This window comes from Pollicipes pollicipes, unplaced genomic scaffold (genome assembly GCF_011947565.3).
Source record: "Pollicipes pollicipes isolate AB1234 unplaced genomic scaffold, Ppol_2.1 Scaffold_3447;HRSCAF=4054_pilon_pilon_pilon, whole genome shotgun sequence".
Lineage (NCBI taxonomy): Eukaryota > Metazoa > Arthropoda > Thecostraca > Pollicipedomorpha > Pollicipedidae > Pollicipes > Pollicipes pollicipes.
In genome coordinates this window covers 20655656-20670493 of record NW_023596297.1, presented here as the reverse complement: position 1 = coordinate 20670493, position 14838 = coordinate 20655656, and positions in this window count along the sequence as shown.

The window sequence follows — 14838 nt, the reverse complement described above, 5'->3', positions numbered from 1 at the left end:
GGGAGAAACAGCATGGGGTCCGGGAGGAACAGTACGGGATGAAGCGTCAAGCATGGGGTGCGGGAGGAACAGTGTAGGGGTGAATGACGCACCAAGCGTGGAGTGCGGGAGCCAGGGCATCCGCTTGTTTAAAGTCGAAAGTTAACTTTGCGATGGTGCATGGAAAGGACCGACTTTTAAAAACGGGCAGGGAGGGGGCTGGCCCAACCGCTTTTGGAACCTTCCCACGCTCCTGCGCGACAGGACAACGCTATGATGAGGCTGTGACGTCATGAGACAATGAGGCGATGTGGCGGTGTGACGCGTCGGTGGGACGGCGAGTGCGACAGAACGACGTGACGGCGTCACGCTGAACGCGCTGCAAAAACAAAGCAACATGGTGGTGAGCGCTGGGAAGATTCCACGATGTAACGGTGATCCGAAGCAGCAATGAGACGGTGTGGCCGTGCAGTAGTGAGTTTATGTAACGATGTGGTGACGTGAACAATGTCAATATGGATCGGAACAGGTGAAAGGTGGGACACACCCGACTCAAAGAGATGCCTGGATTGAAGAGATGGCAGTCAAGGTTTAGTGGTGCAAGGGATGAAGGCGTACATGCAAACGCCATGAAACCTATTCCTGGTATGTGTGTATTCTTGTCGAGCTCATCGAATTATGAAAAGGCAGTAGTATCAGCCTTATTCCTCGGAGAGAACCAAGAAAATGGAGATATAGTTGGGTTCAAAGAGATCAAAGTAGGAAACCCAACTATATCTCCATTCTCTTGGTTTTCTCCGAGGAATACGGCTAATACTACTGCCGTATCTATGCGAATAGTGTTCCTCGCTAATGCACTGAACAACTTGCGAATTATGTCAACATGCATCGACAGCTTTATGCTAGTAAGAGCACCGTATTAAAATTTTCAATGTCCGTTTACAGTCGCCTCGGACAGGCGGGTTAAGCGTGAAGACAAAAGTATTTGCATTGTGCTGATTTTTTTATTATGGAAAAGGGAATACCCACCAATGGATACGTCGTCTGGCTATCAATACCCCAGCGTTCCACTACTGGCCGCTCTATTTGCCCCTATTCTCGCAGAGGAGCAGCCACAGCCCAATGGATTCCCTCCATGTCACCTATGTACTGCAATCCGTACGTGCCCCGGAGGCAGCCGGCTAGCTGCCGCAGCAGCAGTCATACTGACGGCATCACTTCGTCAGCGACAAAGAAGTGACTGTCTCCACGCATACTCACATCTGTGGTAGGCTTCGCTATACTTGGCGTCGTGCGCTCCCCATCCTGCGGAAGCGACACAGTGAGTGCGTCAGATCAGGCGCGTAAGCCAACAGCGGGCGCTGCTTAGTATACACAGACTCAGTGAGCACACACTACCAATGCCTGCGTCAACAACGTTATCAGATAGCATTGCTGGTTAAAGCCGCACACAGCCGTTGTGTCCTTTTGGTGGCGCCTGAAGTGCGAATGAGGGCAAACATCCCGTCAGGCATAGCGAGGAGCGGGGGAACACATGGGGAAGACCAACAGCTGGCGGACATCACCGATACGCGCCGGATAGCATAACCGCGAGGGCGACGAATGTGGAAAGGTATGAAGAACGGACCGACAGTCGCTTCGTGTCCAAATGCGTGCAACAGAGGGGGATACGCTCCCACTCAGGGATGCGTCTGACTAGCCAGCAATCCGGTACATCATGTCCGTGAGCAATCAAGGCATCAATTACTCTACTCCTCTTTGCGGGTATGCATCAACAGGAATTTCGTCATTGGCTCGTCAAATGTCGAGCCACCCCTAATAATCCGTATTCGCCGTCCGTTTGATTGATGTGATTGACGTTAGTCTTACGGCGAGGTTGTCAAGGCCACTGGTATTTGAAAACGATTTCCGCACAGATCGCGGGGCAGTTATGGAGCGAACATGTTATTAAACGGAGGAAGTGGCTAGCTTTCAAACAGCCTCCGTTCCCGAAGTGAATCGTTGCCGTAGAAAATGAAACAGACCATCGGGCTCAAATTGGCACGGCATCCTGAGCAAACCTCTCACTTAGTTCATCATCACGCCGCAGGCAGGCACATCCCTGCTGAGAAGACTCGTGCAGCCGTGCGACCCAGCACACGGCAGCGGGTCGGGCGGCCTCCGTCTGGGTCAGACGCTGCCTTCGCGGTTCCCACCCCGAGATGGCGGGGATGGCGGGCTGCCAGGAGCGGTACGTCTACCACACAGATTAGCAGACGAGGCCTTGGACGGCTGGCTCCCCGTTCGTTCAGTAGGACTTTAAATGCGTGCAGTCCGCCGATATCGTGACTTCGTTAGATAGGCTCGATGACTGGATACGGACTTACAGAACGAAAAAGGACTTTTCAGACAGGTGTGACGTAACGCAAACCAAAACACTCTCAACAAGAAGGCGGGGCAGGACTGAGGACAGGCCACGACCTGTGCTCGATAAGGAGCGCATTCCAGCTCGTGTCCAGCACTTTTCCGTCCAGCCCCCTCCCCAAGCCCAGCCCTAGGCGGACAAATCCTCGTCCAGGCAGGCACCAGCCGAGCGGCGGCCGCGGCGACCGCAGCCTCCGCGCCGCTCCCGGGCCGGGGCCGTTCCCAGGGCCGGGTCGGGTCGGGTCGCGGGAACCGAGCCGCCGCCGGAACCGGCCACCCGCGGGTCAGGGGTCACCACTCTCCATTTCGGAGCGGCCGCCTCCGTAACGACTTCACTGCCCGGCACGTCACACCGCGCGCCCTCTTTGAATGCCGTGATGTATGCCTTCCTGCGCCGATTTCGCCGCGGGGGCGCCATAATCAGGCGGCCGTTGTCAGTGAGAGGATGGGAACGGCGGGCGGCGGGCGGCGCGGCCCGCCACCGACGCCGACCGCACGCCGGTAACGACACTTGCGCTGATTGCAGTTGCCAAATGTTCGCAAACGCCAGCATTTGTCTCGAGGTGAAAGTAAATTGGCCGCCGCTGCTTAATGAAACGCCGCCAGACGCGAGCGGCGGGCGTCGTCGCCGGCTCGGTGGGTGAACGAGACCGCGAGTCGGCGCTCCAGGCGGCCGCCAGTCCCACCCGGAGTCGGTGCGCGCGCCGACTCCGAGAGCGGACCGAGCGTCAGACGCTGGGGCTCCATCACCATCAGCAGGTGTCGGATGGCTCGTGATCGCACCGTCGCGCAGCGATCCGTCCAAATCGATCAGCCACACGTCGCCAGGGCGTGGAGAGTCGAAATGAGGCAACCGGTCTCGACGGCCAGAGGCTGCCGGCGCGGCGGCCGGACGCCGCGTTCACGACACTCACCGTCCTGCACGCCCAGGCCCAGGCCGTTGGGCTTGTACGGGTCGCGGCGGAAGTCGAGCTCGGGTCGCGGTGAGCTCAGGTCCACCGGGTGGTTGTCCGGGTAGCCGGGCAGGTAGCCGCCGGCGCCGGCCTGGTTCAGGTCGGCGGCCAGGTCCGCCAGGCTGCCCTCGCCCTGCGGAGGTCAGAGCGGCGGCGGTCAGCGCGGGCCCCGGTTCGGGCCAGCCAGCAGGGCGACGCAGAGGCGTGGGGACGGAGGAGACCCACCTGAGCGGCCACTGAGCGCGTCCGTGCCGGCACGCAGTGCGCCGGTGCTCTGACTGTCACTCCGACATAACCGTGGCGTCACCAACACACCAAGGCATAAAAGGGAACCTTGTTTAAAATTCAGTAGAGGCATGTTATTAAAAACGGTCGAAAAAGATAAAGATGAGAAGAGGGAGAAAAGGTGAGTGGAAACAAGGCGGAGGGAGAATGAGATGGAGAGGGTCTCGACAGAGAAACAGAGAAAGGAAGGGAGAGAGTGAGAGACGAGACAAGAAAGAGGAAGGGAATGGAGGCACAGAGAAAAGCCAATGGTAGCTTCGACGACGCCGATTTCGATGATCCCTGACCTCGGGGTAAAAGTTGCTTCCGTGCTGCTGGGGAATCGGCGCAGCAGAGGAGTAGGGTACTTCCGATCCCGGAGATGGCCACATTTCTTCAGACCTGTCGTCGTACTGGTGATAGCTGTATGCACCCTGAAAAAGACATAAACATCACTGAAACACGGAATATTTGAAGCACGATTCATACAAGGCAGATTCTCGTTTAAAGTATACATGTACCGCAACGTATGATTGCATATGATATAAGATTACGCACAATAAGCTCGCATGATACTATATATCACAGATATTACACCATGCTCTCATGCTCAGGCCGCTCGGTTCTTGCCAAAATCACGTGACATAGACATGGGTGTTCCTTCGTGAAGAGAGATATTTCACGGGAGAGAGGGTGACTGGGTACACACACACACAGAACAGTGGGGTGGAAGCGGGGAGTGGAGTGGGCAGACATCACCATACCTATCTCTTAATGCATTCACACCGACCTCGCACGGCAAGAAACGCAGCAAACATCCCGCCTGCCCCACCCTTTCTTCCCCGCTGCCTCGATATCGCTGGAACAGAGCGGCGACACTCGGGAACACCTGGCTGTGCCTCCACACAGGCCAGGGAGCAGTCGCTGCTGCTGCAGCCTCAGCACGGCGGCCAGGGGCGTACCAAAGTCCCTGTTTCGGTGCCCGGCCGCAATAGCACGGGCCGACAGGGTACGTAGTGACGGGTTCGGCCATCACATACCGCGGGGCGGCTGACCGGCACCGAAAACATCCCCCGTCGGCTGTCGTCAACGCGCTGTTTCAACGAGCTTGGGCTTGTCGCAAGTTGTGCAGCAATGATAGTGACAGGTGTCGCGTGCGAAGTAGAGCCAGCCTTTGTCTCGTGCGTCGCGCCATGAGAAAGAGCAGATGTGTCTGGTTGATAAGATATCAGCCAGTTCTCCGATGTTTCGACAGAGCCGCTGCGCATGGAGGCGTGCCCCCGGACATGTCGGCACGTCGGTATACACATGGAGCCGACAAGCCTGTCCGAGTTCGTCATCCGGGAACACATTCAACCTGCTGTCGGGGGCTCCCAGCGTGCTGCATGGCAGTAAAACGATAGGTTAAGTGTATACGTTCATAAGAAATCTGCATTGGTGCTGCGATATGCAGCAATGCTCTTTAAGAGTTCATCAACCGGGGCGATACAAAATATTGCGCATGTCCCGTGAAATCAGGAGGTATTTTCTTGGATCGGAATCCCAGGATTGAAATCAGTACCGATACCGGATTCATATTTTCCGACGCCGGGTTTTTCTATCTTATAAAAACACATTTTTAGGGATCTCCCATTTTGGTTAAGTAAACACGCAACATGGAAACACCGAACTAGAGGAGAGTCAGCCAAACAATCACCTAACTAGCCGCGGGGCAATGGACCTAAATTCACCCCATCTTGATCAACTGCCACGACCGAGTTATTTGGCCAGTGAATACCGTTCAGCTGGATTTGGGCTTTTGTAGAGCTTTGTTGCAGGCGCACAGCGGGCTGGGGAGGTTATGCGCACGTGACTCATCAAGGTCTAAGTACCGCCGCTTCGACAATAATAACATTGGAAAGTGTTCTCGCTGTGGGGAGAATCGTAGCGAGCCTTATCTGCCGTTTACCGGACATATCAATGAATTACCTGAAGTACTTTATGCGTCACAGCAAAATGAGTATTTCGCAACCATGAGCTTAGCAGACTGATTTAGGGTTTAACAATGCTGTGCAAATACCACCTAAACGAAACAGGGGCACGTCGGAAATGGCAGAAACTGCGGATTTTTACATGCAAAACAGCATGTAGATAAATGCGAGCACGAATTAAACAATTCTCACTAGATTATTCACGCAATGGGACCGCTTTGTTTTGTTTTTTGTTTTTTGCTTTGGATTTATCCATTTTACGAATGCTGCTAGCTTGACTTCTATACGTGTGCAGCCATGAACAAAATTATAACCCTAATATAACACAGCCTGCATAACGCAGTTTTAACAGCGGGGCATTCCAGGCTGCTGAGCATGGTGCTTTTACGCACCCCGGACCCGGGGATGGGCGATTTGTACCTGAATTGGCAACCATAACAGAAACCTCATATGATGCACCTTGATGCATCGGTTTTCAGGATAGCAACATGTTCACTGCATTTACGCCGGTCGATCCGACCCACGGGATTACGCGTACAGGGGCGCTGGAACGAAAGGGGGAGGGGCTGAGCCCCCACTCAACTCCCTGGGAATGTAACATAGGCCCTCTCATGGAAGTGGACAGGAAAAAGCCAAAAACGTCCAACCCCTTTGTGAACCGTACATGGTGCAATTCGGGCCCTCGGTGCGTGCCACTGTATCCGAGAGCGAATCGATGAGTCAGCGCGGGCGATAGTCTGGGGCAGACACGGCGGGTCCTGGGACCATGCGTAAGATTATTCACAGCCAGGGACAAACCGTAGTCCGGTTCCCACTGCCAGCTGTCCAGACCACGCGCCTGCGTCTGACCTTGTCGGCCGTGACCTCGCCTCCTCGCTCTCCCTCGTTTGTTTCCCGCATCCAATTTTGTTCAATGTTGAAGTATACCAATGCAAAGCAAAATAGCGGGTGTGGGGGGGGGGGGAGAGAGGAAGAGATCAGACACAACTCTAGAGTGAAGTACAGTGAAGATCGAAAAAGATAGAGGGGGGGAGGGGAGCTTACGCGAAGCGGTGATCTAAGGATCATCCATGCACGGTATCACACAGCACAGGTACAGCAGAGAAAGCATTGCTCCAGGACGAGTGACGACCTATTACGGGCAAGCTCGGACGGTTGCCGGCCTGTTCCCCACGCAAAGTACCAGCTCCGATCCGGGCTTCGAGGCCCGTCCTGCCCGCGGAGCAGGGCCGGTCGGCGGCCCAGCGGTCGGCCGTGGCCAGCTGCCGACTCACGCCGGCCGCCAGCGCCTCCGCCCCGACCCGATCAGCTGACGGCGTGGCACGCCGACGCCGCGTCGACGGCGGCGGCGGCGGGCAGGTGCCGCGCCACATTCCACGGGGGACACATCCCCTGGGACAAACCCGTGCAGCCCGCCGCCGCCCGACGCGCCGGAGCGGCCCTATAGAAGGACACCTGCCGCGGCCCGGCCAGCCGACTGCCGTCAGGGGTTCGCTCCCCTGAGACGCGTCCCGACCCCGACCCCCTACACCGGCACCTGCCGCGGGGCCGAGGGCCGGTCTCGCTGCTGCAGACTGGGCGACGACGCCGGCTGGCGGCCGCTGCTGGGGCGGCATCGGTATGCGGTGGCATGCGCGCAGAGGGTCGGTGTGTACACGGTCGGAAGTGAGAGGAAACTGAATGACGTAGTAGTGTCTGTGCAAAACGAGAAATGGATGGTATCAGATCAGTGCGCCGTAGCGACACGAACAATGTGCCGAAGAATGGTCCACTGCGGACCAAGAGCACAGTGCCTGACCAACGTCCCGCTAAGATAAGGAGCGCAGCCCACGGAGCACAGTCTTTCCGCCGGACGGGACCACACCGGAAACAAACTGCCGCACCAACCCGTACCAACTGCCGCACAATCCGTACAAACTGCCGCACCAACCCGTACAAGCTGCCGCGCCAGCCCGTACAAACTGCCGCACAATCCGTACAAAATGCCGCACCAACCCGTGTGCGCACGGATCGCTCCACTCGCACGGCTGCGTGCCCTTAAGCAGCGACGAACCCCGCCAGCGCAGCCTACGTCAGTACGGAGTCGCCCGCCAGCGCAGCCTACGTCAGTACGGAGTCGCCCGCCAGCGCAGCCTACGTCAGAACGGAGTCGCCCGCCAGCGCAGCCTACGTCAGTACGGAGTCGTCCGCCAGCGCAGCCTATGTCAGTACGGAGTCGCCCGCCGGCGCAGCCTACGTCGGTACGGAGTCGCCCGCCAGCGCAGCCTACGCCAGTATGGAGTCGCCCGCCAGCGCAGCCTACGTCAGTACGGAGTCGTCCGCCAGTGCAGCCTATGTCAGTACGGAGTCGCCCGCCGGCGCAGCCTACGTCGGTACGGAGTCGCCCGCCAGCGCAGCCTACGCCAGTATGGAGTCGCCCGCCAGCGCAGCCTGCGTCAGTATGGAGTCGCCCGCCAGCGCAGCCTACGCCAGTATGGAGTCGCTCGCCAGCGCAGCCTACGTCAGTACGGAGTCGCCCCGACGCGCAAACAATGCGCCGGGTTGTCCGCTAATCGCCGCTGCATTGTGAGCGTGATGGGTTTCTCAGGCGGCGCGTCAGTGGACACTGCACGGCCAGCCGGTCGGTGGCCGGCCTGGGAACGCAGCGCCGGTCCCACGATCCAGAGCAGTTCCTCCACCTTTCCCAGGCCACATCCGGCGGTGGCCGACTAATGACAGTCGCCGCCGGCCGCGCCGACGCTGCTGCCGGCCGCGTCGCTTCCGCCTGCCGAAGACTACGCTTCAGCGGTGGCTCGGGCAGGCTCTGGTCCTTCGCGGCGCCAGATGGTGCTGACGCGTGGAGGGGTGGCTCCCAGTCCTCCGCGTCGGCGGACGACCCTGAGAGAGTGGCGGAGCCCAGTACCACTCGGGAGGCGGGGCCCAGTACGACTCGGGACCTCCGTTCCGGAGTTTCCGAGTCAGAAACCCCGACTTCCACAGCACGGCACTCCGGAGTTCTCGCGCCTGGTGCGCAGGAGTTCCACCCGGCTCAGGAGGGCGGCTGCAGAGGACGCCGCCGCCGGCCGCACCGCGCCGGCGTGGTCGTGCGAACCGGCCGGCCGCCGCTGGCCGCCTTTCACACGGCGGCCTGAGAAGCGCCGGCGGCGGCCGGGCCGGCCGGCCGGCGTCACGCGCCTCCCGCCGTGTGACCGAGCCCCGGACCGCTGGCCGGCCCGGCGCCCGACGGCACGCGACGCGGCCAGCCTGGCGTCAGCTACCGGCCGCAGCCGCCGCCCCGGCGAGGGATGTCAGAACCCGCCGAGTGACGTCAGAACCCGCCCAGTGACGTCAGACGACGTCCTTTGAGCCCGTCACGAAATGAGGCAGTGCAGACGGAACACCGCGTATGTCGGTGTTTTGTTTTGTGGCACGATTCGCCGCGTCCTTAGCATTGCCAATGGTCCAACAAATATACAACAGGAGAGATTCTTCAAATAGTATTTACCGTTCTCTGGGTGCTTATGGAAGATATCGTTATGCACGGACATGGCCGTAGGGCCCCAAGGATATGGTGGATTTCGACGGGCGATTGCAAAGCAGAAAAAGTCGTTGAGAGAAGTAACTAGTTCAATTGCTGAGCAGCAAATGCCGTTGAGAAGAGTAACTAGTTCAAACACATTTTGGCAAACTTCATGGCACCGTTGTGCGCATTTTACTGCGTCCCTGAGGCTTTATCGAGGTCGCAGACACCATATCTCCCGCCGCAGAGGCACGAAGGGAAAAACGCTTGCGTCACTCCCCGACGAGGCACTTTCTAGAGGCCAGACGGAGGCCCGGAACGCTGCCATAGCTCATCCCAGGGTCGCACAAGACGTCCACCACAACCGAGGCGTTTGCATGCGACGCTAGCTCTCTCCGCCGCAAACGATTACCACAGGACGGTTATAATCGAGGGTTTTAACCCGATTTACTGCATAGCAGTAGCAAGCAGACAGCAACAATCATCATCGCCGTGACGGCCGTGGAGATGTGTCAGCTGGACGTAGGACATGTTACTTGTCTGCAATACAAGATGTGCGACAAACCATATACCCTGAAAGCTGGCACCTTAACAGCGTCATATTCCGCAGAAGTGCATGCTCCACAGCAGTGGCGTAGCCAAGGGGGGCTTCTGGGGCCATGCCCCCAAAACCTGAAGTTGGCGGGGCCCCTGGAACCGAAGGTGCTAGCATTTAAGCGGCTTAAGATACCCGTAGCGCTTCTAAAGCACAAAACGAGCCCTTGATGCATCAAAATAGGATTCCGAGCCTACAAGGGTACGACGAATCCAAAACAGCCCCCCCCCCCTTTACCAGGAAAGTGGGCCATTTAGCTGAAATACCGCGATTTGGCACTTCGGTCGACATCCTGACCAAGCCCATGCCTCTCGCCGCGAATGACAGCGATGTCTGAAGACGTCCTAACCCGTATTGTTCAATGTTCAGGTATGTTCAGGTGAGTTACACATCCCTTGAACCCTAAAGCTCTCGGGTGACATGAGACATGCATGTCCTACGACAATTGCCTACGATCGTCCTATCAATCCAGCGTCAGTGTACCTGCAGTCCACAGATATGGGTACGTGCCGATCATACTTGATCCCAGACCGATCCACGCTGTGAGACCGATCGACCCGGGGGAGCGGTCCGACAGGACCGCACTGCACATCCAGAGATGCTGGAGAATGCGGGGAACAAATGGTGAGATCTGGTGACGTCGCGCGCGTGGAGATGGCAAGCTCCTCAGCAAGGGCCTTTTTCTACTCAGCTACGCATAACTGGCACGTGTCTTGGTCAGAATTTGGGTGCCAGCAGTGCCCTTTCGCTACTTGTCACGTCTGTACGCAGGCACGCGAACAGCGGAGGCAAAGATTCTAACATGCAGAACATTTCAGAGAGCCAAGGCCCCAGTCAATGCTCATGAGCACACTTGGAGTACAATCAAGAGGAGGTGTCATGGCACCCACGGACCTATGCCCAACCCCGTTCCTATGCCCGCGCCTATGGTAGAAGCCTTGGGCACTTCTCGGAGCCGGCGCTGTGATCAGTGACCACTTCCACAGACATCGGGGGCTGGCGCAAATTCGTGACGTCTGCAGGGCGTGGGCCAATCACGGGCGGTGTGGAGCCGGACGGCGGTCCGAAGACGGCTGACTCCGACCAATCACAGCGGAGCGTCGGCGGCCACCGACCGGCCACGACAAACAAACATGGCGCCCGGCCGGCCGCGGCCAGCGCCAGCCTTGTGATCAGCCTTGGGCGACTGACATTCGCGTCGGTATTCTCTGCGCACATGAGCGGGCTGCTGCTGACGAATGACGATGCTTGGAATATTCTGTAGCGCCGCCACGGTAAGAAGCCTATCGAATAGAATACAGCATCGCGGCTGAGCCAGCCAGGCCCGTTGCTAGATTTCATCAGCGTTACCGTTCGTCAACAGAGCGCGCGACAGCGCACACTGACCAGGGAGTTCTCTGCTATACAAGCACGGATCGTCCTCTGATGTTCTAGAGGAACCGGACGTCAGCTGGCTAGCGTCAGCTTCGTGACAACAGCTCAAATGCGCGAAGAGCAGTTGCCTTCATGCAAACCAGATGCTTATCACAATGCGTAGAATAATTTCGAAAAAAACTATGGACGAAGCTGTGTGCCTTTTTGAGTGTCTTTGATGCTCCTTCCTCTCATCCCCTTCCCCTCCTTCCCAGTCCCGAACGTTCGTTTCCGTCCCGTTAACATTTGACCGTCGCCATCCAAGCGCGTCAAAAGCCTGAAACGGCAAACTAGTAAGAAGCACAAGTCAAACACTTGGCCCCCAGTTCGTTTGATGGCACTCTTATGACGAGCAGCAGGTGATAGACAGCAAAAAGGGAAGCGTGAGATGCCACATGGGGCTATCACAAGGTAGTTGTGGTCAGGGATGTTTTTTTTTTAAAGCTGATCCTCGGTGCTGGGATCAAAAAGGAAATTATCAACCGGAGGCTTTCGTCAATATGGACCTGCGTGTAACCCGCACCCTTGCGCAAGTGAACGGACAGGACGTAATAGGAAGTGGGGTGCCAAAAACGAGTCCGGGGTCAATTCTTTCCTTTCACCACCATAGGGTTTATCTCCAACATTCTAGGAATGTAGTGATACACAAAGGTCATGAGCATGATTTTCGTTTATGGCTTTCGCCCCCGTCCCCTACCCTCTGTTGCTCTCTTTCGCTGCTTCCGCTGGTAGTTTGATAGTATTTTCGTGTATGTCGAAGGCTTCATGGCAATCAACGGAAGGATTAACGCTGCGCCTGACCATCGTGCACTTGTTGGAAATTGTTGTTGGGCAATGTTTCACGTCTCGTTTCAGGCTTCTTAACACGGCTCATGACACCCTGAAGCAAGCAGCAACATCTTTTGGCACCTTTGATCAATGTTTTCCAACGACTTACGTACAAATAATTCACGTACGCGATAGGAATGACAATTGCCTTTTCCACACCTCGGGTTCAATACCACGCACTAAACCCACCGACTGGCGGGTCCACGCTGCGAGAGCGGCACGGCGCCGGTCTCGTCTCCCAGGGCGCCCACCGAGCCTGCTGCAGTTCATTCACAGCATCCATTGTTGTCAGGGATACAACTCACGACCGTGGCAGAGAGCGTAGTCTACAAAAGTCGGGCGGCAATTGGTGCCCACCGCCCGGGTAAACGGCCGCTGACCGTTTCATTCGACGGGCCGTTCAGGGGGGCTGCGCTCATGTCCCGGTCAGACGGCCTACCCCTGTCTCGCGTTTCTGGAGCCAGCCGGCGGCCCGCGTGACACAAGATACGGCGGGACATGCGATGGTAACCCGTGCTCACTTCCCGGGTAAGCGGTGCTTCGTGCGTCTGGTTAAGCAGGTCGTCTGCCGGTAAACCGTGCTCACCGCCCGAGTAAGCGGCCCCTCGTACGTCTGGTTAAGCGGGCCGTCAGCCGGTAACCCGTGCTCACCGCTCGGGTAAGCCGCCCCTCGTACGTCTGGTTAAGCGGGCCGTCAGCCGGTAACCCGTGCTCACCGCTCGGGTAAGCCGCCCCTCAGACGTCTGATTAAGCGGGCCGTCAGCCGCCAACCCGTGCTCACCGCCCGGCTAAGCGGCGGTGCCGGTCGGCAGGCCGCGCGGAACGTGGACGGCTGGATCAGACACCGAGCCGAGGCGTGAGAAACAACGCACCGCTGGTATGTGGAAAGGCTATTGGCAACAGAACATGAGAAAGGGAGCAAAGAAATTCCCGCAAATGAGGGAAGCACACACACTCGCGACATCTAAGACTGGCATCTTCTATGCTTTCATCAATGGGTTATGGGCGAAACCACAACTGGAGTCAGTGCGGCACGGACGACAGACCCGTTCTGGGCCTGATTGTTGTGTTTTGGGGATATCGCACAGATAAAAGCGGACCGGTCTCTGTAGCCTGGACCACATAGTCGTAGCCCTACAGCACAGCAATGTGGCGCGAGAACTGGTCTGTAGTGGCATCCACTCCCTTCTCTTTAGCGAAGGATTCTATCTTTGCTAAGGAATACCTGGTCGACTCGCACTACCGTTTCCTTTCGACGACAACGGCAGCCTTTTCGGCGGTTTCCGCATGGGACTGAAGGTCAGTATAGGGAGTCCAAGGACGGCTGGGTCTGTGACTCACCCAAGACCATTGCGGACTGAGTGGTCAATAAGGAGATAAAAGCAACCAACCTTCCTGACCACGTCCCATATCACAGACGGCTCTGCCTAATACAACTGGGCCACTGGCATGTGCTTAAGCTCCTAACGCTTACGTTATGGGCTTAATAAGTTTTTTTTGCAAGAGCCATCGAGATTCCGGTCAAACTTGCTGCGCAGTTACCAGCTATCCGGAAGTCTGTCCAACTACCGTCCTTCGTCGCCTGGGTCAGGTGAGTATGAGGCCCCTTACTACTTTGCTGTTTTTACCTCCGTGGAAACGTTGCCACCATGGCGTGTTTGGAATATGCAAAACGGCAGCACACTCCAAATGGCAGCTATTGGCGGATGTAAAGGGTTTGGTCAGGGCTATGACTATTTTTCTTTACTGTCGTTAGAAAAACAACCTCCTTGAAATGTCCCTGCATTGTGAATGGAATGACTCACGTGTAAGAACAGGTGTGATGACAGATGAAATGCCGGGGAACAAAACATTGTTCTGTGATGATCGGCAATGCCTTTTATTTTTTGGGACGCTCCTAGGGGGCGTATTCCCCCAGTTCAGCCGCCCTTCTGTTCTGAAATACAGTGGCCTCATCCATGCGGGACTGACCCATAGGCGTGGCTTCACTGTTCATGGAGGATACAGTAGCATCGCTCACATTTTAGCAACATAACATTAGATCTGCGGTGTTGAATGGAGAACATAGACTCGAAATGATATTTAAATGCCCACCATGTTGCGCGGAAAGTCTTAGCACTGGACTAACCTGGCCTGTCATGGCGCCGAACACGTCGTTCATCATCAGCAACACCTCAAGTCGACCCGCGTGCACAACCCGACGGCAGCAGCCCTGGGCCGCGCGCTCTTCGAATCTACCAACCGCTCAGACGTCACTCATCTAACGTCCGACCGCACAGACTCGTCGCTTCCACATCGGAGGCGCAGGCCGAGCAGCCGTCCCACGCGCCTGCTTACAGGTGCAATCACGGCAGCTGTCTCCGCCGCAAGAGTCTTCGTCGCACTCGCCGGCCCGGCCTCCGCCGCACGCTCCACGGTAGCCGTGGCGGCACGCGACCAACGTCGGCCAATCAGCGAACGCCAGGAGACTGACGTCACGCTGAGGACGGCGGCCGGAGAGCCCGCGAATCGGTTTCGCCGAAGTAGCACCCCAGGCGCATGCCCGCAAATCATTGCTTATAATTCCCGTTTACGTGATAAATCTTGGCCTACTTCCAGTTGCTGGCGGGGCGGGACGGAGCGGGCGGGTAGAGGGGGGGGGGGGGGGGGGGGGAGGATGAGTCAGGACGGTGGGCGTGCATAGAAAGCTTTTTAAGTCATTTCTCCTAGAAGTTGTCCTATTCTTATTCCAAAAGACAGTTTTACAGCCCAACGAACCCTGGACACCCGGGATGTGGACACTGCGCTGCTTTTAGCGCTGATGTCATAGACTAAAATGTCGCCATGTTCGAGGTGCCAACACGTTGGAGCCGCCTCCCACTGGGCCCCTGTCGATGGCGACACTGGCAGAATTCTTACGGCATAGAGAACTCCTAGCGGAAACACAAAGTGGGT